This window comes from Amphibalanus amphitrite, unplaced genomic scaffold, assembly GCF_019059575.1.
Source record: "Amphibalanus amphitrite isolate SeventyFive unplaced genomic scaffold, NRLGWU_Aamphi_draft 000030F_arrow, whole genome shotgun sequence".
Classification (NCBI taxonomy): domain Eukaryota; kingdom Metazoa; phylum Arthropoda; class Thecostraca; order Balanomorpha; family Balanidae; genus Amphibalanus; species Amphibalanus amphitrite.
This window is the reverse complement of record NW_024881526.1, coordinates 1598316-1622014: the sequence shown is the minus strand read 5'-3', so window position 1 is coordinate 1622014 and position 23699 is coordinate 1598316. Positions and strand designations below refer to the sequence as shown.

Here is a 23699-nt window from a genome sequence, read left to right as displayed (position 1 = left end):
TTGCTCTTTTGAAGCTCGTTTAAAAATGAAAAATTTTAACATGGAAAGTCAATGGGAGCGTCTTTGCTGCTTAATAACTTTTTACGTTTAAGATATGTTTAAGTCAAAAGTTGATATTTTATACAACTTTTGATGCTCTTTCCAATGATATATACAACGTTATTGCACGTGCTGCCGTTTTTGAGAAATTTCGTCAAAAAGCACGACATTACCGAGATTTGAGCTCAGACCTATATCGTTACGGTGTCAGGCGGACACGAGGACAGGTGGCGCCGCCGCCGCCCGCATAGCGGCGGGAATGTGAACTAACCTGTTTACCATCTATGGTATGGTACCATCGGGGGACCGGCCGCCGTCGGCACCATTTCGGGACTTTGCATCGCAATAAAAGGCTTATTTACAATTGAAAATGGACTAGCAAGAGTCGTTATGGAATCAGAATTTGATGCTCTACAAAACTAGGCTATTTTCATTGTGATGGCATCACAGACTACACCGCTAACCCCAATAAAGCAGATTTATGTCGCGTCATCGATGATTACATGTAATGTTTCTTTGATATATATGTAGTCGGGTCTTTCAGCTGCGTCCCTCCCCTCCCTCGCCGCGCCGGCGGGTCGGCCATCCGCGGCTTGCCGCCCGCCGGCTGCTGGCCGGTCAGCTGGCCGGTCAGCTGGTCGCCCGCGGCTGTCGGTGCAGTGCGGGATGCCTACTTGCGGGGGGCCGTCGTGGCGGCGGCCCGGGTGGACTGGGCGAGCAGTGAGTTGGGGAGCGCTGCGCTGTCGGTGCTCTAGTTTGTATTGCGTTCGCATGATACGGCTTGAGCCAATACAGAGTGAACTGATTGAGCTGAGCAAGTCTTTATATACATTGAAAAGTAAAGCACTTTTTACTGCATCTACGGTGAGATGCTAGATAAAATTTATGGTCTACCTAATGGTACCCATTACTTAACAATTAAGTGAATCATTTCGTCGCTAAACTCTCGTAAATTCGTATGTCCGCCTCACTATGGAGTTTGGACCGTAACGTATGGCCTTTGCTCAGACAGTATACGAACAGGTGACGGGGATACCTCCCATAGAAGGATGCGACACGATTTTACTGCTAAATAGCGGCCGGCCGCCGTGGGGACGTTTTTGTACGACTTATATCTCGGCAACCACTGGGCTGATACACGTGCGGTTTTTTGTGTGGGGTAGCTTTTTCCCTTCTTTCACATAGTGTGCTACTCTCGATGCACATGGGTGACCCCTAACGCACGTTCCACGTGCAAAGCCAAGAGGTGCCTGTTTTGTAATAAGCGCAATAGCTCGCGGTAATTACTGGGCCGATTGCGCTAAACCTTGGCATGGAGGTAGACACTTTCCAGGCGATGCATTTCCATGTGTCTTGGTAGGGGTGCAACTGCACGTGCGCACGTGCAGGGTGACGCTTCCAGATCTCGAGAACGGCTGGACCGATTGTGTTCAAATTTGGCATAACGCTTGATACCGATCAGTAGGTTGCAGTCATTTAGTATGCATTTCCATGTGCCACAATTGGGGTGCAACTGCACGTGCGCACGTGCAGGGTGACGCTTCCAGATCTCGAGAACGGCCGGGCCAATTGTGCTCAGATTTGGCACACCGCTAGAGATCGCGTAGTAGGGTGTCTTGCACAGGTCTGCTGGGCCCCAGGTTGCACGTGCGCACGTGCAGGGTGACGCTTCCAGATCTCAGGAACGGCTGGGCTGATTGCATTCAAATTCGGCATACCTTTAGAGACCGGTTAGTAGGGTGCTGTGCACAAGTCAGTTAGTATGTATACTCATGTGTCTCGGTTGGGGTGCAACTGCACGTGCGCACGTGTAGGGGTCGCTTCCAGATCTTGAAAACGGCTGGGCCGATTGAGCTTAAATTCGGTACACCGCTAGAGACCGGCAACTAGGGTGCCGTCCACAAGTCATTTGGGACCCAGCTTGCACGTGCGCACGTGCAGGGTGAGGCTTTCAGATCTCAGAAACGGCTGGGCTGATTGCATTCAAATTCGGCACACCTTTAGCGGCGTTACAGAGGTGCTTGCTCAAACAACCTGCGGTCCCGCGATGCGGAGCCCAGCATCGCAGATGCTGGTAACCGCAGGTTGTTTGAAAAGACAAACACTATTCGTTAGAATTGTGTTTTTCTATTGAAAAACAACCGGAGCGGTCCTTCTCCGGGCTATGTTTTGCATGTCTGGCCGCGAATTGGGGCAACTTGGGTCAGGCCTAAACTTGTGGCTCGATTTTCTTAAAAATTTCAGTGTATGGGCTCCCGCAGGCGATCTACCTGTTGGCACCGGTCGCTACTCGCTTAAAACCTCGTGGCACGTGGCACGTGCGATTCCATTTTCCCCATGTTAAGTCAACGGGGTTTTGGACACTTTTTGCGCGATCGCCAATGGCGGGAAAACGAGCCAAGGAAGAGGTGGTTTTCTTCCCAGCATTTTATGGCAAACACGTTTGGGTACACGCTGGTGTGCGCCGTATACCCCTCAGAACTTCGTAACGTGTCTTTGCACGAGGTCAAAGTTGAATTTTTTTCGCTCCCCATGTTAAGTCAATGGGCGTTTTTGCAGAGACTTTTTCATTCGCTCATTGTACAAAATTATATGATACGATTTTGTTTAAACTTTCAGGACTTGTTGAGAAAAGACCATAGAACATGGTGTTATGCTTCGTTAAGCTGTCAGAATTCGTTTGCTCTTTTGAAGCTCGTTTAAAAATGAAAAATTTTAACTTTGAAAGTCAATGGGAGCGTCTTTGATGCTTAATAACTTTTTACGTTTAAGATATGTTTAAGTCAAAAGTTGATATTTTATACAACTTTTGATGCTCTTTCCAATGATATATAGAACGTTATTGCACGTTGTTCCGTTTTCCTGGTGTTGTCCATCTGAACTTGTCAGTCACGTGACCCATTTGACCTTCGGATCCAATTCTGGTAGTCAATTCTGGCGCTTTTGTTACCATAGCGAAATATGTAACGCCGTGTTCACAGTTTACTGACGACGAAGGTCCTGCTTAATCTGGCAAATAGCGTTCGAGAACTGCGGCCAAGCCCCGCTGATCTTGAACGTGATTGGTCGGTGGGCGTAAAGAATCTCCGTCGTCAGGGAGACTGCGAACACGGGGTAAACCAAGGAGTAAACAATCTGTGCGTGGAATGGGGAGTGGTGAATGTGGAACGGCGATGATAGGTGCTGATGTCGTCGATTTTTATTTATACTGTTATCCTTATTATACATTCTGATCATTTTTTATGTTCAGGAGTTTTCTCTGTTGATTTAACATCAAAAACGGTGTGTTTAACTGTTATTGCCAAGTGCCATATTGATATTGAAATTGGGGTACAATTCAACATTCTGATTCACTGGTTTTCTATGGCCTGTTGTGTATCATATTATTGGTAATGTGAATATAGGTACTCCAAACGGCAAACACTGCTATTTTCTGGTATATATTAATGTTTGACCTGATTTTATATTATTGGTAATGTGAATATAGGTACTCCAAACACTGCTATTTTCGGGTATATATTAATGTTTGACCTGATTTTACTTCACTTCACCTTATATTTTTTGCAGGAACAGTTATCACAGCATTATTGTGCAAAAATAAGGGTGGTGTATCACAGCATATCACAGCACTCTGCCAGCCGCTTTTGGCTTCCATAGAGACATCAACAAGCCTATACCTCCAACACTACCGGAGGTTGACGCTAGCTCACGCGGAATGCGCTGGCAGCGGCTGGCAGCGCGCCCATGAAACACAGCCAGGGGTTTCTTCTGTAAAGTCATTGTTGTCTAGGTACATGGGCCTTTACCAATTGTTAACAGCTATAAAAATTGGAATTAAAAATGTTCAGGTATTATGAGCATCAGCTAAACAGGGAAGAGGATTCGGCTTCAGCCCATCTTGCAACGCCTCAATGAAATTTAACGAGAAACTTAAATTGAGGGAGCAGCTACTCAACTGTGGTAAAGCCCATAAATCCTTGTGGATTTACCTACATACCTGAGGTAAATCCACAAGGCACCTTGAGTTCAAAATATGAAGTGACAACAAGCGAAATATAGCAGAAATTGGGACTTAAAGGAGCTTAGAAATAATCTGCTTAGTTCATTTGAAATGTATTGTTACCCACTTTCTAACCATGCATATTTTTGTGTCTTGTGAGGTCTCATATAGCAATAAAAATAGAAAAGTTATACAAGAGCAGTGACATGCATAGTTTGCTTGTGTTGTCACAACTTTGTACAATATTTCCAGCTTTATAATATGCAGTTATCAGTCACATTGGGCATCACACATGTATTTTTTTTTCTGCAGGAGGGAAGACACAGGAGGGAACTAGTGACTCATGTTTTTGCTTCTATCGCTTCACCCCTGGGGAATCAGTTCCTGCACCCCTTGAATATAATGGTCACCAAGGGGTGCTGTCCTGACACGTTCACTTTCTGTTGAGAAGGTTAGAACAAACACCATGTGTGTCATTTAGTTGCATATATAATACTTCAATGTTAAGTCTGCATGAAGTCTGAAGTCTAGCCACTCTTAATCCTAGGTTGTCGTGACGTTAATCTAGCCTGGGTGGATATTTTGCTGTGCTAAAAGCACGGACTCCGCTACGCCCCAGTACGGCGGCTGGGGCGCCTCCCCTGGAGGAAAACGGCGCCGGGGAGGGGGACGGACACTGTTACACTTGCGGTTTTTTGTGTGGGGTAGCGTATACTCTTCTTACAAGTATTTACTATGGACAATGCTTGCGGGTGACCTCCACTGCACGTGACACGTGTAAAACGGAGAGGTGTCACTTTTGTTACGGAGCGAGCGAAGCGAGCGAAGTCTTTCCTTAGATTAACGGAAATTTCTGAGTATGAGCGGCCGGCCGGCCGGCCGGCCGGCCGTGCGGACGCTTTTGCGAGGCTTATAGGCGGCGTGATGCCCCAAAACGGATATTGCGGCGCCGTCGATTGACGCACGAGGGTGAAATTTTCACGACTCGTGGGTCATGTAATTCAACAGGTCGTATTAGCTTTTGGGCACGATTCGGCCGGGGGTGCGCCCGTGGCGCGTGCTCATGTGCGCCATAGGGTTAACATTAAAAACGGCAAAAACAGGCTATTGCTCCAGATGGTCCGACCACTACAACCCCATATGATGCACTCTTGGCTGCATCCCCACCCCACCCTTTCCCCTTACAGTATGAAGTATGAAAAACAGTGATTTTTTACTGGAGCTGCAAAGTGTGCCTTTGAACCACCTTATGATTTACTAGTATCTAATGTATTTGTCCATCAGGATCAGTTATCTAATGGCAGTAGACTGTTGTCTTCACATACTTCATATCTATTTTGGCTACTGCATTGTGTTCTGTAAAAAAAAAATATGGAAAACGTTTTGGATGTAGTTTTTAGTAGAATGCTTCTTTACAGATCCCGAAAGAAGATAACTGCTTGTTTTCTTCACCGCCACCAGTCTACCTGCTCTCTGCACACTCGGCAGAGCGCGGCAGGGCACCCCACGGAGCTGCACTAGTCACATCCGGGCCCCACGCCGGTCGACGGCCGATGCGATGGAGGCACTACTCCGAGGCACTACTGGGAGGCCTGCGGCGCGGACGACGGATGCGGCAGTTGGTCAAGACACGGCAGCCTACTCGAGGTGCTTCTCGCCTGGAGGACGCAGGCGAATCGCGTTATCCTAGCTGTGCCTCGTCATGGTGCGATGAGCCTTAATAGACTAATGCATATTCTTCCTTTGGTTGTAATTCATTTGCTGCTGCCCGCTGGGCTAAGGAGTAACTCTGTGCGCCTACTTTGTGCAGACGCTCGTCCAGTGCCGCCCTTCGTTTGCCGCACATATCTTTATTTATTCTTTGTTACAATTCCGTCTTTGGTCATTTTTTTTTTTACCATGGGGGCACTTGAAAGTTTTGTTTTTAAATCTGTGGACATTGAACCTGGAATCGGTTTTTTGTCGGATTTCGGTTTTGTTTTTGCACTGTGGAAATATCTCGTTCAATATTTTTTTAAGATAGGGCGTGTTAAAACTTTTAGTCTCATTACTCCTCTGTGCATTCTAAAGTACTATAATGTGCATCTCAAGTGTTTGGTGCTGTACTGTTATTATTTATGGTTAATCCAGTGCTGATTTATGGTTAATCCAGTTTTTATTCGATTGAATCGTTGTGTGTAATGTGCATGACATCCGCGTACCGCCTGTAGCAGTGTTATATATTTTCATTTATGCTGGAAAATAATAACTTTCTTGTTCATTGGCTTTATTCGATGACAGAGACGTGCCAGATGACTGGGGCTGCGACTTGACTTGGTAGTTGTTAACGGTGCAAACTTCAACCATCAAGCATGATGTGGAAACGTCACATTCCGTTATCAAATCTTCGTACCGTAAATACTGAATAAGATCAATACTAGGCTGGAGCTTGCTAGAAAAACCGTGCACTGACAACGGCGAGTGGTGGACCTGAGTAGCGGCCGGGAGGCAGGGAAGTCAGCCAATTGTCAGATGTCTATTTCTTCACACATCTTTATTCTTTACTTTACACCGTCATAGACGTAATGCAATTATCGGAGCATGAAGTGGTGTATTGCCCTTATTACACCCTTCCAGTAAGTATCCAATGCCCATCCATCCACTTTCCGCAGGTGCAGGAGCAAGGGAGAGCGAAATAATTTTTATCGTCACTCACCTCACGCCCAACTGCTAGGCGAAAAGCCAGTACTCGCAATGTTTCAATCTTATTTAAGAAAAAAAGCAAATGTATCGGCTATAAATGCGTCGTGTTCCCTGCGGTAATACTATTAGTTTAGGGTGCCGTGCACGTCAGTTTGTAACACACCGACTCCGGTCTGCACGTGCAAGGCTCATCCTCTCGTTTGGCGGCGGGCGTTTTTGCTGCGTAACCGCAGGTTGTTTGAAAAGATAATTTTTATCGTCACTCACCTCACGCCCAACTGCTAGGCGAAAAGCCAGTACTCGCAATGTTTCAATCTTATTTAAGAAAAAAAGCAAATGTATCGGCTATAAATGCGTCGTGTTCCCTGCGGTAATACTATTAGTTTAGGGTGCCGTGCACGTCAGTTTGTAACACACCGACTCCGGTCTGCACGTGCAAGGCTCATCCTCTCGTTTGGCGGCGGGCGTTTTTGCTGCGTAACCGCAGGTTGTTTGAAAAGACAAACACTACACTATTCGTTAGAATTGTGTTTTTCTATTGAAAAACAACCGGAGCGGTCCGTCTCCGGGCTATGTTTTGCAAGTCTGGCCGCGAATTGGGGCAACTTGACCGGGGCCTAAACGTGCATTGCGATTTTCGTAAAAATTTCAGGGTATGGGCTCCCGGGGGCGATCTACCTGATGGCTTCGGTCGCTACTCGCTTAAAACCTCGTGGCACGTGGCACGTGCGATTCCATTTTCCCCATGTTAAGTCAATGGGGTTTTGGACACTTTTTGCGCGATCGCGAATAGCGGGAAAACGAGCCAAGGAAGAGGTGGTTTTCTTCCCAGCATTTTATGGCAAACACGTTTGGGTACACGCTAGTGTGCGCCGTATACCCCTCAGAACTTCGTAACGTGACTTTGCACGAGGTCAAAGTTGAACTTTTTTCGCTCCCCATGTTAAGTCAATGGGCATTTTTGCAGAGACTTTTTCATTCGCTCATTGTACAAAATTATATGATACGATTTTGTTTAAACTTCCAGGACTTGTTGAGAAAAGACCATAGAACATGTTGTTATGCTTCTTTAAGCTGTGCAAATTCGTTTGTTCTTTTTAGGCTCGTTTAAAAATGAAAAATTTTAACATGGAAAGTCAATGGGAGCGTCTTTGCTGCTTAATAACTTTTTACAGTTGAGATATATTTATGTGAAAAGTTGATAGGTTATACAACTTTTGATGCTCTTTCCAATGATATATACAACTTTATTGCACGTGGTGCCGTTTTTGAGAAATATAGTAAAAAAGCACGACATTACCGAGATTTGAGCTCAGACCTATATCGTTACGGTGTCAGGCGGACACGAGGACAGGTGGCGCCGCCGCCGCCCGCATAGCGGCGGGAATGTGAACTAACCTGTTTACCATCTATGGTATGGTACCATCGGGGGACCGGCCGCCGTCGGCACCATTTCGGGACTTTGCATCGCAATAAAAGGCTTATTTACAATTGAAAATGGACTAGCGAGAGTCGTTATGGAATCAGAATTTGATGCTCTACAAAACTAGGCTATTTTCATTGTGATGGCATCACAGACTACACCGCTAAACCCAATAAAGCAGATTTATGTCGCGTCATCGATGATTACATATAATGTATCATTCTTTGATATATATGTAGTCGGGTCTTTCAGCTGCGTCCCTCCCCTCCCTCGCCGCGCCGGCGGGTCGGCCATCCGTGGCTTGCCGCCCGCCGGCTGCTGGCCGGTCAGCTGGCCGGTCAGCTGGTCGCCCGCGGCTGTCGGTGCAGTGCGGGATGCCTACTTGCGGGGGGGGGGGGCCGTCGTGGCGGCGGCCCGGGTGGACTGGGCGAGCAGTGAGTTGGGGAGCGCTGCGCTGTCGGTGCTCTAGTTTGTATTGCGTTCGCATGATACGGCTTGAGCCAATACAGAGTGAACTGATTGAGCTGAGCAAGTCTTTACATACATTGAAAAGTAAAGCACTTTTTACTGCATCTACGGTGAGATGCTAGATAAAATTTATGGTCTACCTAATGGTACCCATTACTTAACAATTAAGTGAATCATTTCGTCGCTAAACTCTCGTAAATTCGTATGTCCGCCTCACTATGGAGTTTGGACCGTAACGTATGGCCTTTGCTCAGACAGTATACGAACAGGTGACGGGGATACCTCTAATAGAAGGATGCGACACGATTTTACTGCTAAATAGCGGCCGGCCGCCGTGGGGACGTTTTTGTACGACTTATATCTCGGCAACCACTGGGCTGATACACGTGCGGTTTTTTTGTGTGGGGTAGCTTTTTCCCTTCTTTCACATAGTGTGCTACTCTCGATGCATATGGGTGACCCCTAACGCACGTTCCACGTGCAAAGCCAAGAGGTGCCTGTTTTGTAATAAGCGCAATAGCTCGCGGTAATTACTGGGCCGATTGCGCTAAAACTTGGCATGGAGGTAGACACTTTCCAGGCGATGCATTTCCATGTGTCTTGGTAGGGGTGCAACTGCACGTGCGCACGTGCAGGGTGACGCTTCCAGATCTCGAGAACGGCTGGACCGATTGTGTTCAAATTTGGCATAACGCTTGATACCGATCAGTAGGTTGCAGTCATTTAGTATGTATTTCCATGTGCCACGATTGGGGTGCAACTGCACGTGCGCACGTGCAGGGTGACGCTTCCAGATCTCGAGAACGGCCGGGCCGATTGAGTTCAAATTTGGTACACCGCTAGAGACCGATTAGTAGGGTGCCGTGCGCAAGTCAGTTTGGACCCATCTTGCACGTGCGCACGTGCAGGGTGACGCTTCCAGATTTCAAGAACGGCTGGACCGATTGCACTCAAATTCGGCAAACATCTAGAGATCGATCAGTAGGGTGCCGTGCACAAGTCAGTTAGTATGTATTTCCATGTGTCACGGTTGAGATGCAACTGCACGTGCGCACGTGGAGGGGTCGTTTCAAGATCTTGAAAACGGCTGGGCCGATTGAGCTCGAATTTGGTACACCGCTAGGGACCGGCGAATAGGGTCCCATGCACAATGCAATTGGACACAGCTTGCACGTGCGCACGTGCAGGGTGACGCTTCCAGATCTCGAAAATGGCCGAGCCGATTACACTCAAATTTGGCACACCGCTATAGATCAGCGAGTAGGGTGCCGTGCACGTCAGTTTGTAACACACCGACTCCGGTCTGCACGTGCAAGGCTCATCCTCTCGTTTGGCGGCGGGCGTTTTTGCTGCGTTTACAAAGGTGCTTGCTCAAACAACCTGCGGTCCCGCGATGCGGAGCCCAGCATCGCAGATGCTGGTAACCGCAGGTTGTTTGAAAAGACAAACACTATTCGTTAGAATTGTGTTTTTCTATTGAAAAACAACCGGAGCGGTCCGTCTCCGGGCTATGTTTTGCAAGTCTGGCCGCGAATCAGTACAACTTGGTCGCAGCCTAGACGAATCGCTCAATCTACGTAAAAAGTTCAGGGTATGGGCTCTCGGGGGCGATCTACCTGATGGCATTAGTCGCTACTCGCTTAAAATCTCGTGGCACGTGGCACGTGCGATTCCATTTTTTCCATAGTAAGTCAATGGGGTTTTGGGGCACTTTTTGCGCGATCGCGAATAGCGGGAAAACGAGCCAAGGAAGAGGTGGTTTTCTTCCCAGCATTTTATGGGAAACACGTTCCGGTACACGCCAGTGTGCGCCGTATACCCCTCAGAAGTTCGTAACGTGTCTTTGCTCGAGGTCAAAGTTGAACTTTTTTCGCTCCCCATGTTAAGTCAATGGGCGCTTTTGCAGAGACATTTTCATTCGTTCATTGTACAAAATTATATGATACGATTTTGACCAAACTTTCAACACTTATTCAGAATAGGCCGTAGTACATGCCGTTATGCTTCGTTAAGCTGTCAGAATTCGTTTTGTTCTTTTTAAGCTCGTTTAAAAATGAAAAAGTTTAACATGGAAAGTCAACGGGAGCGTCTTTGCTGCTTAATAACTTTGTACGTTAAACATATATTTAAGTGAAAAGTTGATAGGTTATACAACTTTTGATGCTCTTTCCAATGACATATAGACCGCTATTGCACGTTGTGCCGTTTTCGAGAAATTTAGTAAAAAAGCACGACACTACCGAGATTTGAGCTCAGACCTATGGCCTTTGCTCAGACAGTATACGAACAGGTGACGGGGATACCTCCCATTGAAGGATGCGATTTAATGCTAAATATTAGCGGCCGGCCTCCGTGGGGACGTTTTTGTACGACTTATATCTCCGCAAGCAGGGGACCGATACACTTGCGGTTTTTTGTGTGGGGTAGCGTATACCCTTCTTAGAAGTATTTACTATGGATGATGCATGCGGGTGACTCCTACTGCACGTGACACGTGTAAAACGGAGAGGTGTCACTTTTGTTGTAATGACAATAACACGGTAATTACTTGGCTGATTGCACTGAAACTACACAAGGATGTAGGCACCCGCCGGACCATGCCTTTCCATGTGCTACGGCTGGGGTGCAACTGCACGTGCGCACGTGCAGGGTGACGCTTCCAGATCTCGAGAACGGCCGGGCCGATTGAGCTCAGCAGGGTGACGCTTCCAGATCTCGAGAACGGCCGGGCCGATTGAGCTCAAATTTGGTACACCGCTAGAGACCGGTTAGTAACCGCAGGTTGTTTGAAAAGACAAACACTATTCGTTAGAATTGTGTTTTTCTATTGAAAAACAACCGGAGCGGTCCTTCTCCGGGCTATGTTTTGCAAGTCTGGCAGCGAATTGGGGCAACTTGACAGGGGCCTAGACGAAACGCTCAATCTTCGTAAAAATTTCAGGGTATGGGCTCCCGGGGGCGATCTACCTGATGGCACCGGTCGCTACTCGCTTAAAACCTCGTGGCACGTGGCACGTGCGATTTCATTTTCCCCATGTTAAGTCAACGGGGTTTTGGACACTTTTTGCGCGATCGCGAATGGCGGGAAAACGAGCCAAGCAAGAGGTGGTTTTCTTCCAAGAATTTTATGGCAAACACGTTTGGGTACACGCCAGTGTGCGCCGTATACCCCTCAGAACTTCGTAACGTGTCTTTGCACGAGGTCAAAGTTGAACTTTTTTCGCTCCCCATGTTAAGTCAATGGGCGTTTTTGCAGAGACATTTTCATTCGCTCATTGTACAAAATTATATGATACGATTTTGCTTTAACTTTCAGGACTTGTTGAGAAAAGACCATAGAACATGTTGGTATGCTTCGTTAAGCTGTCAGAATTCGTTTGCTCTTTTGAAGCTCGTTTAAAAATAAAAAATTTTAACATGGAAAGTCAAGGGGAGCGTCTTTGCTGGTTAAAAACTTTTTACGTTTAAGATATGTTTAAGTCAAAAGTTGATATTTTATACAACTTTTGATGCTCTTTCCAATGATATATACAACGTTATTGCACGTGCTGCCGTTTTTGAGAAATATAGTAAAAAAGCACGACATTACCGAGATTTGAGCTCAGACCTATATCGTTACGGTGTCAGGCGGACACGAGGACAGGTGGCGCCGCCGCCGCCCGCATAGCGGCGGGAATGTGAACTAACCTGTTTACCATCTATGGTATGGTACCATCGGGGGACCGGCCGCCGTCGGCACCATTTCGGGACTTTGCATCGCAATAAAAGGCTTATTTACAATTGAAAATGGACTAGCGAGATTCGTTATGGAATCAGAATTTGATGCTCTACAAAACTAGGCTATTTTCATTGTGATGGCATCACAGACTACACCGCTAACCCCAATAAAGCAGATTTATGTCGCGTCATCGATGATTACATGTAATGTTTCTTTGGTATATATGTTTGTAGTCGGGTCTTTCAGCTGCCTCCCTCTCCTCCCTCGCCGCGCCGGCGGGTCGGCCATCCGCGGCTTGCCGCCCGCCGGCTGCTGGCCGGTCAGCTGGCCGGTCAGCTGGTCGCCCGCGGCTGTCGGTGCAGTGCGGGATGCCTACTTGCGGGGGGCCGTCGTGGCGGCGGCCCGGGTGGACTGGGCGAGCAGTGAGTTGGGGAGCGCTGCGCTGTCTGGTGCTCTAGTTTGTATTGCGCTCGCATGATACGGCTTGAGCCAATACAGAGTGCACTAATTGAGCTGAGCAAGTCTTTATATACATTGAAAAGTAAAGCACTTTTTACTGCATCTACGGTGAGATGCTAGAGAAAATTTATGGCGTACCTAATGGTACCCATTACTTAACAATTAAGTGAATCATTTCGTCGCTAAACTCTCGTAAATTCGTATGTCCGCCTCACTATGGAGTTTGGACCTTAACGTATGGCCTTTGCTCAGACAGTATACGAACAGGTGACGGGGATACCTCGCATAGAAGGATGCGACACGATTTTACTGCTAAATAGCGGCCGGCCGCCGTGGGGAGTCTGGGGACGTTTTTGTACGACTTATATCTCGGCAACCACTGGGCTGATACACTTACGGTTTTTTGTGTGGGGTAGCTTTTTCCTTTCTTTCATATAGTGTGCTACTCTCGATGCATATGGGTGACCCCTAACGCACGTTCCACGTGCAAAGCCAAGAAGTGCCTGTTTTGTAATAAGCGCAATAGCTCTGTAATTACTGGGCCGATTGCGCTAAAACTTGGCATGGAGGTAGACACTTTCCAGGCGATGCATTTCCATGTGTCACGGTTGGGGCGCCGCTGCACGTGCGCACGGGCAGGGTGACGATTCCAGATCTCGAGAACGGCTGGGCCGATTGTGATCAAAGTTGGCACACCGTTAGGGCTCGGCGAGTAGGGTGCCGTGCACAAGTCAGATGGGACCCAGTTTGCACGTGCGCACGTGCAGGCTGACGCTTCCATATCTCAAGAACGGCTGGACCGACTGTGCTCAAATTTGGCATACCACTAGAGACTGGTTAGTAGGGTGCCGTGCACAAGTCAGTAAGTATGTATTTTCATGTGCCACGGTTGGGGTGCAGCTGCACGTGCGCACCTGCAGGGGTCGCTTCCAGAGCTTGGAAACGGCTGGGCCGAATCAGATTAAATTTGGTACATCGCTAGAAACCGGCGAAAAGAGTGCCGTGCACAAGTCAATTGGGGCCCAGGCTGCACGTGCGCACATGCAGGGTGTCGCTTCCAGATCTCGAAAACGGCCGGGTCGATTGCACTCAAATTTGGCACACCGCTATAGACCGGCGAATAGGGTGCCGTGCACGTCAGTCTGTAGCACACCGACTCCGGTCTGCACGTGCAAGGCTCATCCTCTCGTTTGGCGGCGGGCGTTTTTGCTGCGTTTACAAAGGTGCTTGCTCAAACAACCTGCGGTCCCGCGATGCGGAGCCCAGCATCGCAGATGCTGGTCTAACCGCAGGTTGTTTGAAAAGACAAACACTATTCGTTAGAATTGTGTTTTTCTATTGAAAAACAACCGGAGCGGTCCTTCTCCGGGCTATGTTTTGCAAGTCTGGCCGCGAATCGAGACAAGTTGAGCCTCTCCTAAACGAATCCCTCAATCTTCGTAAAAATTTCAGGGTATGGGCTCCCGCAGGCGATCTACCTGATGGCACCGGTCGCTACTCGCTTAAAACCTCGTGGCACGTGGCACGTGCGATTCCATTTTCCCCATGTTAAGTCAATGGGGTTTTGGACACTTTTTGCGCGATCGCCAATGGCGGGAAAACGAGCCAAGGAAGAGGTGGTTTTCTTCCAAGAATTTTATGGCAAACACGTTTGGGTACACGCCAGTGTGCGCCGTATACCCCTCAGAACTTCGTAACGTGTCTTTGCACGAGGTCAAAGTTGAACTTTTTTCGCTCCCCATGTTAAGTCAATGGGCGTTTTTGCAGAGACATTTTCATTCGCTCATTGTACAAAATTATATGATACGATTTTGCTTTAACTTTCAGGACTTGTTGAGAAAAGACCATAGAACATGTTGGTATGCTTCGTTAAGCTGTCAGAATTCGTTTGCTCTTTTGAAGCTCGTTTAAAAATAAAAAATTTTAACATGGAAAGTCAAGGGGAGCGTCTTTGCTGGTTAATAACTTTTTACGTTTAAGATATGTTTAAGTCAAAAGTTGATATTTTATACAACTTTTGATGCTCTTTCCAATGATATATACAACGTTATTGCACGTGCTGCCGTTTTTGAGAAATATAGTAAAAAAGCACGACATTACCGAGATTTGAGCTCAGACCTATATCGTTACGCTGTCAGGCGGACACGAGGACAGGTGGCGCCGCCGCCGCCCGCATAGCGGCGGGAATGTGAACTAACCTGTTTACCATCTATGGTATGGTACAGGGACCCGCAGTTGCTACTGTACACATATATTACCAATTTAGAATTGCGCTATTATTTGCTAAGTGCTGGCCATTGGAGAAAGGAAATGTAGTGCAAAGTATGGACGAATAACACATGTTTGCTCCTAGGACGTATGTTTTGTATAATTCCTCTTACCGCAACAGATATTCTTCCAAAACTACAATCGTGCTATTTTTCCGCGCCGGTTGCCTCCCCAGAGCCCCTCCTTGGTATCGCCTATAGCTTCCGTTCCCGCTACGTGAATGAAAGTCACGTGACTACTACAGGTTTGCGCTCAGTACTAACACACCTAGCCCGAGGGCCGGTCCGTAGCGGGGAGGGGTAGAACGCCAGAGCTCCAGCGCAGTGGAGGTGGTGGTGGCCCGTATCATAAAGAGGCAACCGTAAGCAGAACTACAATTGCCGCAGTATAAGATTATGATCAAGTTTTCTTTAGATGTATTGATTGACAAGAAAGTGCAATGCTTATCCGATATAATAAAACGATGTCCAAGGCCTTGGAAGAACTATAAAACATATTCAGCAACGTATAAATTTCTGATACAGGCCATGACCTTTCACCTTGCCTCCGGGGAGGACCGCTCAGGAAGCCGCATACCGAACGAATCGAGGCCTCGCAGCGCAGCGGCAGAGGAGGTGGATAAACCATCGCCAGATCTTTCGGTTACTTATGTTTCCAGAAGAAGGAGGGGGTGGAGGGTGAGGGCTGTTTTCAACCCACTCACCAATCCTTTCCTTATTAACTTATAGCTTACCGAAAAATGCAACACAATGGTGGCCGTCACGAGATGTAGCGAAGAGTGCCTCAGCCACACCGGTTTTGAGTAAACTTGAAGCATTGGAATTCAGGCCAGTGATCCTGAAGCATTATTTTATTTTTGTCGTGCATAAGCTGGGATAACGTGGTTCAAGTTAATTGCGAAGAAACGGTTTTAGTTTCAGAACATTTATGAGGCTAGTCGCGCCAAATAGTATACGTTTGTTGCAAAATGTCAAATAGAATGTTGACGTGCTATCCAGATGATGGAATTTATTTGACACAAGAAGTCAAAAAGTGGCATCGTTAGTCATCCTGCATACCTATAAATCGATTCGTCGCCTTGGTTCGAGCTCAATAGTTCTTTTTGCGGATGATCGGTTTCGTTTTCTTTCTTTTTTTTTTGGGGGGGGGGACAGATTATGAGCCAGTAACCACCCTCCCCAGTCCCCCAAACAACAATTGTTGACAAATACTGTGATCAGACATGTGCATGGATCCGAGTGATGGATCTATGATCTCAGTGGATCTCGAAGCAAAGTACAGGCCCACCGGATCCCACCGGATCCGGCGTGAAAAATACATCTTGGATCTATGATCTCATATGATCTGACGATAAATTAAGAATATGGATCTATGATCTGAATGGATCCCACTATGCACCACATTTGAAACCATGTTTTAAAGGGTTTCTATGCCAATAAGTGACACAAAACTATGGATTATGACGTGTGATCACATAAAATCACTAAAACAGAACGTTTGTGAGTTGAAACAAGTGCTTTTTTGGGATATATGTGTTGATAAAAAATAAGTGAGGATCTGTGATCTCACTGGATCTGAAGCAAAAAAATGAGACTCGGATCTGTGATCCCTACGGATTTCTCGATAAATTACAGAGCTGGATCTATGATCCCGACGGATCCGAGATCAGGATCCGTGGGATCAGATCCCAGATCCATTTTCTCGGATCCATGCACATTGCACATGTCTGACTGTGATGGCCTAAAAATGCCCTCAATTGTGTTACGTAGGGAAGAATGAGGTAAGTTGAGCCGCTTTTTGTTTTTCGTAAGCTACAGGCTAACTTACTGATCATTTTTCTGCGTTTACGGGTTGGACGGACAGAGTGGCAATTTGCGCATGTAATGGTGGCCAGAAATGTTTCATACCGCTTATTTTTGTACTGAAAAGGCTACCTCAAAAATCATCTTGCACGTTGCTCATCTTACCCCATGGGCGGGGTAAGTTGAGACACGTCGTGGGGAAAGTTGAGCATGGATAGAAAAAGCGAACCTTTTCTTTTCCCGGGCGCGGCGAAGAGTGGGCTCTTTTATTTACTCCATGGCATAGATACTTATGGTAAAGTTTTTTTTTCCTCCATCAAAAAGTGGCTGTTTTAAGCCTTCCAATAGCTCGTCAAGTTTTCTATCACGGAAGAAATCATTTTATCCTTCAGCTAACCTGCAAATCACTTACAACTTGTGTAATCAACAAAGAAAAACAATTTTCTACCATTTTTATTCAGCAGAAACAAGCGCAGCTCAGTCTGGTTTTCGACAGCGGAGACAACAATGGCTTATCCGGCTCATCTTCCCCAGGTGAAAATGGCTCATCTTGCCCCACCCGTGGCCATTTTCGATTAATGACACCCGCTAAGGAAAATAACCACGCACCGCAGATAACAACCATCTCATTTTAAAGGCAAAACATGTCCTAGTTATCAGGGGCGATACCACATGTTACCGGGTGCTGAGCGTGAAAACGTTGCCGTCTCACGTGAAAGATTGCAGCATCGTAAGCGAACGGCACATGGAAGCTCAAGTCAATTAGCGCCATAGGAGCTGAGAAACATGGGGTGGCTAAACTTGCCCCTGGCTCATCTCAGACATGTGCATGGATCCCCGAGAAAATGGATCTGGGATCTGATCCCACGGATCCTGATCTCGGATCCGACGGGATCATAGATCCAGCTCTTTACTTTATCGAGAGATCCGTATGGATCACAGATCCGAGTCTCATTTTTTACTTGAGATCCAGTGAGATCATAGATCCTCACTTATCTTTTGTCAACACATATATCCCCAAAAAGCACTTGTTTCAACTCACAAACGTTCTGTTTTAGTGATGTTATGTGATCGCACGTCATAATCCATATTTTTGTGTCACTTATTGGCATAGAAACCCTTTAAAACATGGTTTCAAGTGTGGTGCCTGGTGGGATCCACTCAGATCATAGATCCATGTTCTTAATTTATCGTCAGATCATATGAGATCATAGATCCAAGATGTATTTTTTACGCCGGTTCCGGTGGGATCATATATCCCAACCTGTACTTTGCTTCGAGATCCACTGAGATCATAGATCCATCACTCGGATCAATGCACATGTCTGGATCTTACCTCACTCTCCCCTATGTGGGGCTGTCAACTTTGATTTGTTAAAGTTTTTTGTGTGTTCATTATAAAAGCTGTCAAATTTGCCGTATCATTCAACTTTTATTGAGTTTGTATTTCACACTTATCTAAAATGAACAATTTTGTCACTGGCTCCTTTTATTAATGGGATTGGATGGTCGCATGAATGAACGAATGAATAGCTCCATTTGAGCATCAGCTGAAATCAATCCTAAAATTTAATCTACCAGTCTGCAACGAAAAGGTTTAAAAACCAGTGCAAGTTAGGTGCAGTTTCTAATCTATGCCGTTTTTTATTAAGTGTCTCATAGCTCCTTAATCTTGAGCCGCTTCTCTTACGATTCATTTTATGTGGTGCTTACATTGTTCAAGAAGTTATAGTATTCGAGCTCGTTGGTCTTAAAACTGCTATCGAAGTAAATTAAAGTGCTTCGGGCTTCGGCACTTAAAAACCAATCGATATTTAACCCTCACCCACTTAGGCACTTATTTTCAGCGTCTTACATGTAGCGGAGGGGCGTAGAAACCCTCAGCCATTCGGCCCTTGATAAAAATAGCCAGAGCTTCGTTGAAAAAAAAGAGCGAGCTGCTCGTGACGAGAGAAATCCGATGATTTGAGGGTCCTGGTCATCGCTGACGAGAGAAAGCCAATTATTTTTATGTCCTGGTCAATGCTGAGATCCTAGGTCACTGGTTGACCTCCCAGATCAGGTTAATAACCCAAAAGCACGGAAAATTGGGTCCTGCTAGAATTTCTACAAGTGAAGTTTGCTGGGACTTGGCTTGCTTCTGACTCCGACTTTGCACTTGCTTTGATCAAAGATGATGTATCATAGCATTTGGGGTAGGACGGGTCACGCCAGATCACCCATTAGGCGTTCTGCCGGCTATCCATAGAATGTTAACCAGCACTTACAGCCTTGCAACATATTGCATAGGCACTATAACCGATACCTAAGTATGCCTAGTTTTCAAATGCTAAAATGAGTGCTAAATTTCAAACCAACACTTCCTAAAAACCACAGTAAAAAGGTGCAAATTTAAGGAAGTTAACCGAGATCATTTCAAGTAAATGACCTTAACCTGAGTTTCACGTGACCTTAGCACCCACAACAATCAATGAGACAAACATTAGATAGTATATTTCACATGCAATGGTGTCACGTTGCTAATCACGAAACGACTATGGAAACACACAGAAGATGTGCGCTGACTTTCAATTGCTATTCTGGCCTGACATGATCTTGAGAAAAATAATCACAGGTTAAAGGTAATTTGGTTCAGGGATTTAAAATTTTCAGACAAGATGCAAAAATGATAAGGGCTATTTAATTTTCCGGGAAGTTGTAAAATTGATTAACTCCAGGGCACCAAAGAATCGTCGCAATCCTTCGCTTTGCCGCGATTTATTGGTGAAAAACAGGGGGCGCGGTCTACTTACCTCTACTTATATGTGTGGTGAGGGCTAATATTCATTTTATCTGTGTTGATGAATATGCAACAATTTCTACATGAACTGAGACCAGTCCATATGAGTATGTTTTTCTCACGGACAATGACAATATAAAAACAATGCGAATAAAACCAAACGTTTCGGACAACAACGTGCCTTCGTCAGTGGAGAAAAATAAGTGTATAGGTTTAACATCGATGAGAACTATATGCGGCACCGTCTCGGTCTGGCCAGCCGGGTTGTCGATAAAATACACAAATATTTATAAGCTTCCATGATGCGCTTAAAAAACTGCTGAAAATATATCTTTAAAAAAATAAAGATAACCACTTCATCGATTTTATCGAAAGAAAACATTTATGCCTAATTACTTATTTCTTGCCACTGACGGAGGCACTTTTTTGTGCGAAACGTCTGGTTTTATTCGTATTGTTATTGTATTGTTATTCCCTGTGAGAAAAAAGGATAACTCTTCAGTAAGTAACCATAACAGCGAAACAGCTTAATGTAACACAATTCACTGTGTATCCGAAACCTATAAGTCCCTAAAAATAATCCTATTTACAACTTCTAAAAAGATACAGCTTATACAGCTTAGGCATACAATTTTTCTGCATTAAGATAATATTCATTTATCTCCACAGAATATGGTAAATTAGTGCTGCTGAAGTTCGCTTTCGAAGCGTCTCCTCCAGGCATTCCACAGCTCTCGTGCCATTTTGGATCACGGAACATGGCTGGGCGCAGGACAGGCCGTCTGCGAGCTTGGACGGACCACGTGACCACCTCCTCCCCTCCCCCTCACTCCCGTCCCCTTCCCCAGCAGGGCGTCCGATCTAACCGCGCCCCAGGCAGTCGGCTCGGTCCGACCCTCCCTTGGTCGAGCCACGGCCCGGTGCCGCCTGAGTTTGTGCCGGGTGCAAAACTGGAGCAGTAACTAGCGCCGGAACTAGTAGTCAGCAAGACCATCGTCAGATGGCAGGAGTAAATGGAATAAGCGGTTCCAGGTTTCAGAAGGAATGGGGCAGGAAAAAGCGCTGAAAACAATGTTTTGCTGATATAGCCATAAAAAGTTCACTGAATTAGGAGAGCAGCACATCAGTTTAAAGCCCTTCAGATGGTGGTTTTAATAAGCACACAATCATTTCCCAATTCGCCTCCAACGGTGTCACAGGCCAAGAATACGCTGAAATACTAGTGTGTACAGAAGCAACTGCGGGTCCCTGTACCATCGGGGGACCGGCCGCCGTCGGCACCATTTCGGGACTTTGCATCGCAATAAAAGGCTTATTTACAATTGAAAATGGACTAGCGAGATTCGTTATGGAATCAGAATTTGATGCTCTACAAAACTAGGCTATTTTCATTGTGATGGCATCACAGACTACACCGCTAACCCCAATAAAGCAGATTTATGTCGCGTCATCGATGATTACATGTAATGTTTCTTTGGTATATATGTTTGTAGTCGGGTCTTTCAGCTGCCTCCCTCTCCTCCCTCGCCGCGCCGGCGGGTCGGCCATCCGCGGCTTGCCGCCCGCCGGCTGCTGGCCGGTCAGCTGGCCGGTCAGCTGGTCGCCCGCGGCTGTCGGTGCAGTGCGGGATGCCTACTTGCGGGGGGCCGTCGTGGCGGCGGCCCGGGTGGACTGGGCGAGCAGTGAGTTGGGGAGCGCTGCGCTGTCTGGTGCTCTAGTTTGTATTGCGCTCGCATGATACGGCTTGAGCCAATACAGAGTGCACTAATTGAGCTGAGCAAGTCTTTATATACATTGAAAAGTAAAGCACTTTTTACTGCATCTACGGTGAGATGCTAGAGAAAATTTATGGCGTACCTAATGGTACCCATTACTTAACAATTAAGTGAATCATTTCGTCGCTAAACTCTCGTAAATTCGTATGTCCGCCTCACTATGGAGTTTGGACCTTAACGTATGGCCTTTGCTCAGACAGTATACGAACAGGTGACGGGGATACCTCGCATAGAAGGATGCGACACGATTTTACTGCTAAATAGCGGCCGGCCGCCGTGGGGAGTCTGGGGACGTTTTTGTACGACTTATATCTCGGCAACCACTGGGCTGATACACTTACGGTTTTTTGTGTGGGGTAGCTTTTTCCTTTCTTTCATATAGTGTGCTACTCTCGATGCATATGGGTGACCCCTAACGCACGTTCCACGTGCAAAGCCAAGAAGTGCCTGTTTTGTAATAAGCGCAATAGCTCTGTAATTACTGGGCCGATTGCGCTAAAACTTGGCATGGAGGTAGACACTTTCCAGGCGATGCATTTCCATGTGTCACGGTTGGGGCGCCGCTGCACGTGCGCACGGGCAGGGTGACGATTCCAGATCTCGAGAACGGCTGGGCCGATTGTGATCAAAGTTGGCACACCGTTAGGGCTCGGCGAGTAGGGTGCCGTGCACAAGTCAGATGGGACCCAGTTTGCACGTGCGCACGTGCAGGCTGACGCTTCCATATCTCAAGAACGGCTGGACCGACTGTGCTCAAATTTGGCATACCACTAGAGACTGGTTAGTAGGGTGCCGTGCACAAGTCAGTAAGTATGTATTTTCATGTGCCGCGGTTGGGGTGCAGCTGCACGTGCGCACCTGCAGGGGTCGCTTCCAGATCTTGGAAACGGCTGGGCCGAATCAGATTAAATTTGGTACATCGCTAGAAACCGGCGAAAAGAGTGCCGTGCACAAGTCAATTGGGGCCCAGGCTGCACGTGCGCACATGCAGGGTGTCGCTTCCAGATCTCGAAAACGGCCGGGTCGATTGCACTCAAATTTGGCACACCGCTATAGACCGGCGAATAGGGTGCCGTGCACGTCAGTCTGTAGCACACCGACTCCGTAACCGCAGGTTGTTTGAAAAGACAAACACTATTCGTTAGAATTGTGTTTTTCTATTGAAAAACAACCGGAGCGGTCGTTCTCCGGGCTATGTTTTGCAAGTCTGGCAGCGAATCGAGACATTTTGGGTGGGGCCTAAACGTGCATTGCGATTTTCGTAAAAAGTTCAGTGTATGGGCTCTCGGGGGCGATCTACCTGATGGCACCGGTCGCTACTCGCTTAAAACCTCGTGGCACGTGGCACGTGCGATTCCATTTTTCCCATAGTAAGTCAATGGGAGTTTGGGACACTTTTTGCGCAATCGCGAATAGCGGAAAAAATCGCAGGTCAAGGTATGGTTTGCTGCACACCATTTTATGGCCGACATGTTCAGGTACACGCCCCTGTGTACCGTATACCCGTAAGAAGTCGATATTTTTTGTAGTACGACTTTGAAGTTGAACTTTTTTCGCTCCCCATGTTAAGTCAATGGGCGTTTTTGCAGAGGCATTTTCATTCGCTCATTGTACAAAATTATATGATACGATTTTGTTTAAACTTTCAGGACTTGTGGAGAAAAGACCATAGAACATGTTGTTATGCTTCGTTAAGCTGTCAGAATTCGTTTGTTGTCTTTAGGCTTCTTTAAAAATGAAAAATTTTAACATGGAAAGTCAATGGGAGCGTCTTTGGTGCTTAATAACTTTGTACCTTGAATACATATTCAAGTGAAAAGTTGATAGGATATACAATTTTTGATGCTCTTTCCAATGATATATAGAGCGTTATTGTACGTTGTGCCGTTTTCCAGGTGTTGTCCATCTGAACTTGTCAGTCACGTGACCCATTTGACCTTCGGATCCAATTCTGGTAGTCAATTCTGGCGCTTTTGTTACCATAGCGAAATATGTAACACCGTGTTCACAGTTTACTGACGACGAAGGTCCTGCTTAATCTGGCCAATGGCGTTCGAGAACTGCGGCCAAGCCCCGCTGATCTTGAACGTGATTGGTCGGTGGGCGTATAGAATCTCCGTCGTCAGGGAGACTGCGAACACGGGGTAAACCAAGGGGTAAACAATCTGTGCGTGGAATGGGGAGTGGTGAATGTGCAAGGGCGGTGATAGGCGCTGGTGTCGTCGATTTTTATTTATACTATTATCCTTATACATTCTGATCATTTTTTATGTTCAGGAGTTTTCT

The 23699-nt window shown here is 46.6% G+C and overlaps 1 long non-coding RNA gene across 1 annotated transcript; it reads left to right on the top strand.

The window, feature by feature from the left end:
* Window positions 1–3180: 3180 nt before the first annotated feature.
* On the top strand, window positions 3181–6299 carry LOC122366932. The gene is made up of 2 exons (XR_006253970.1): window positions 3181–3219; window positions 5458–6299. It is a non-coding gene; the product is annotated as an uncharacterized LOC122366932 (long non-coding RNA).
* The last annotated feature ends 17400 nt before the right edge of the window (window positions 6300–23699 follow it).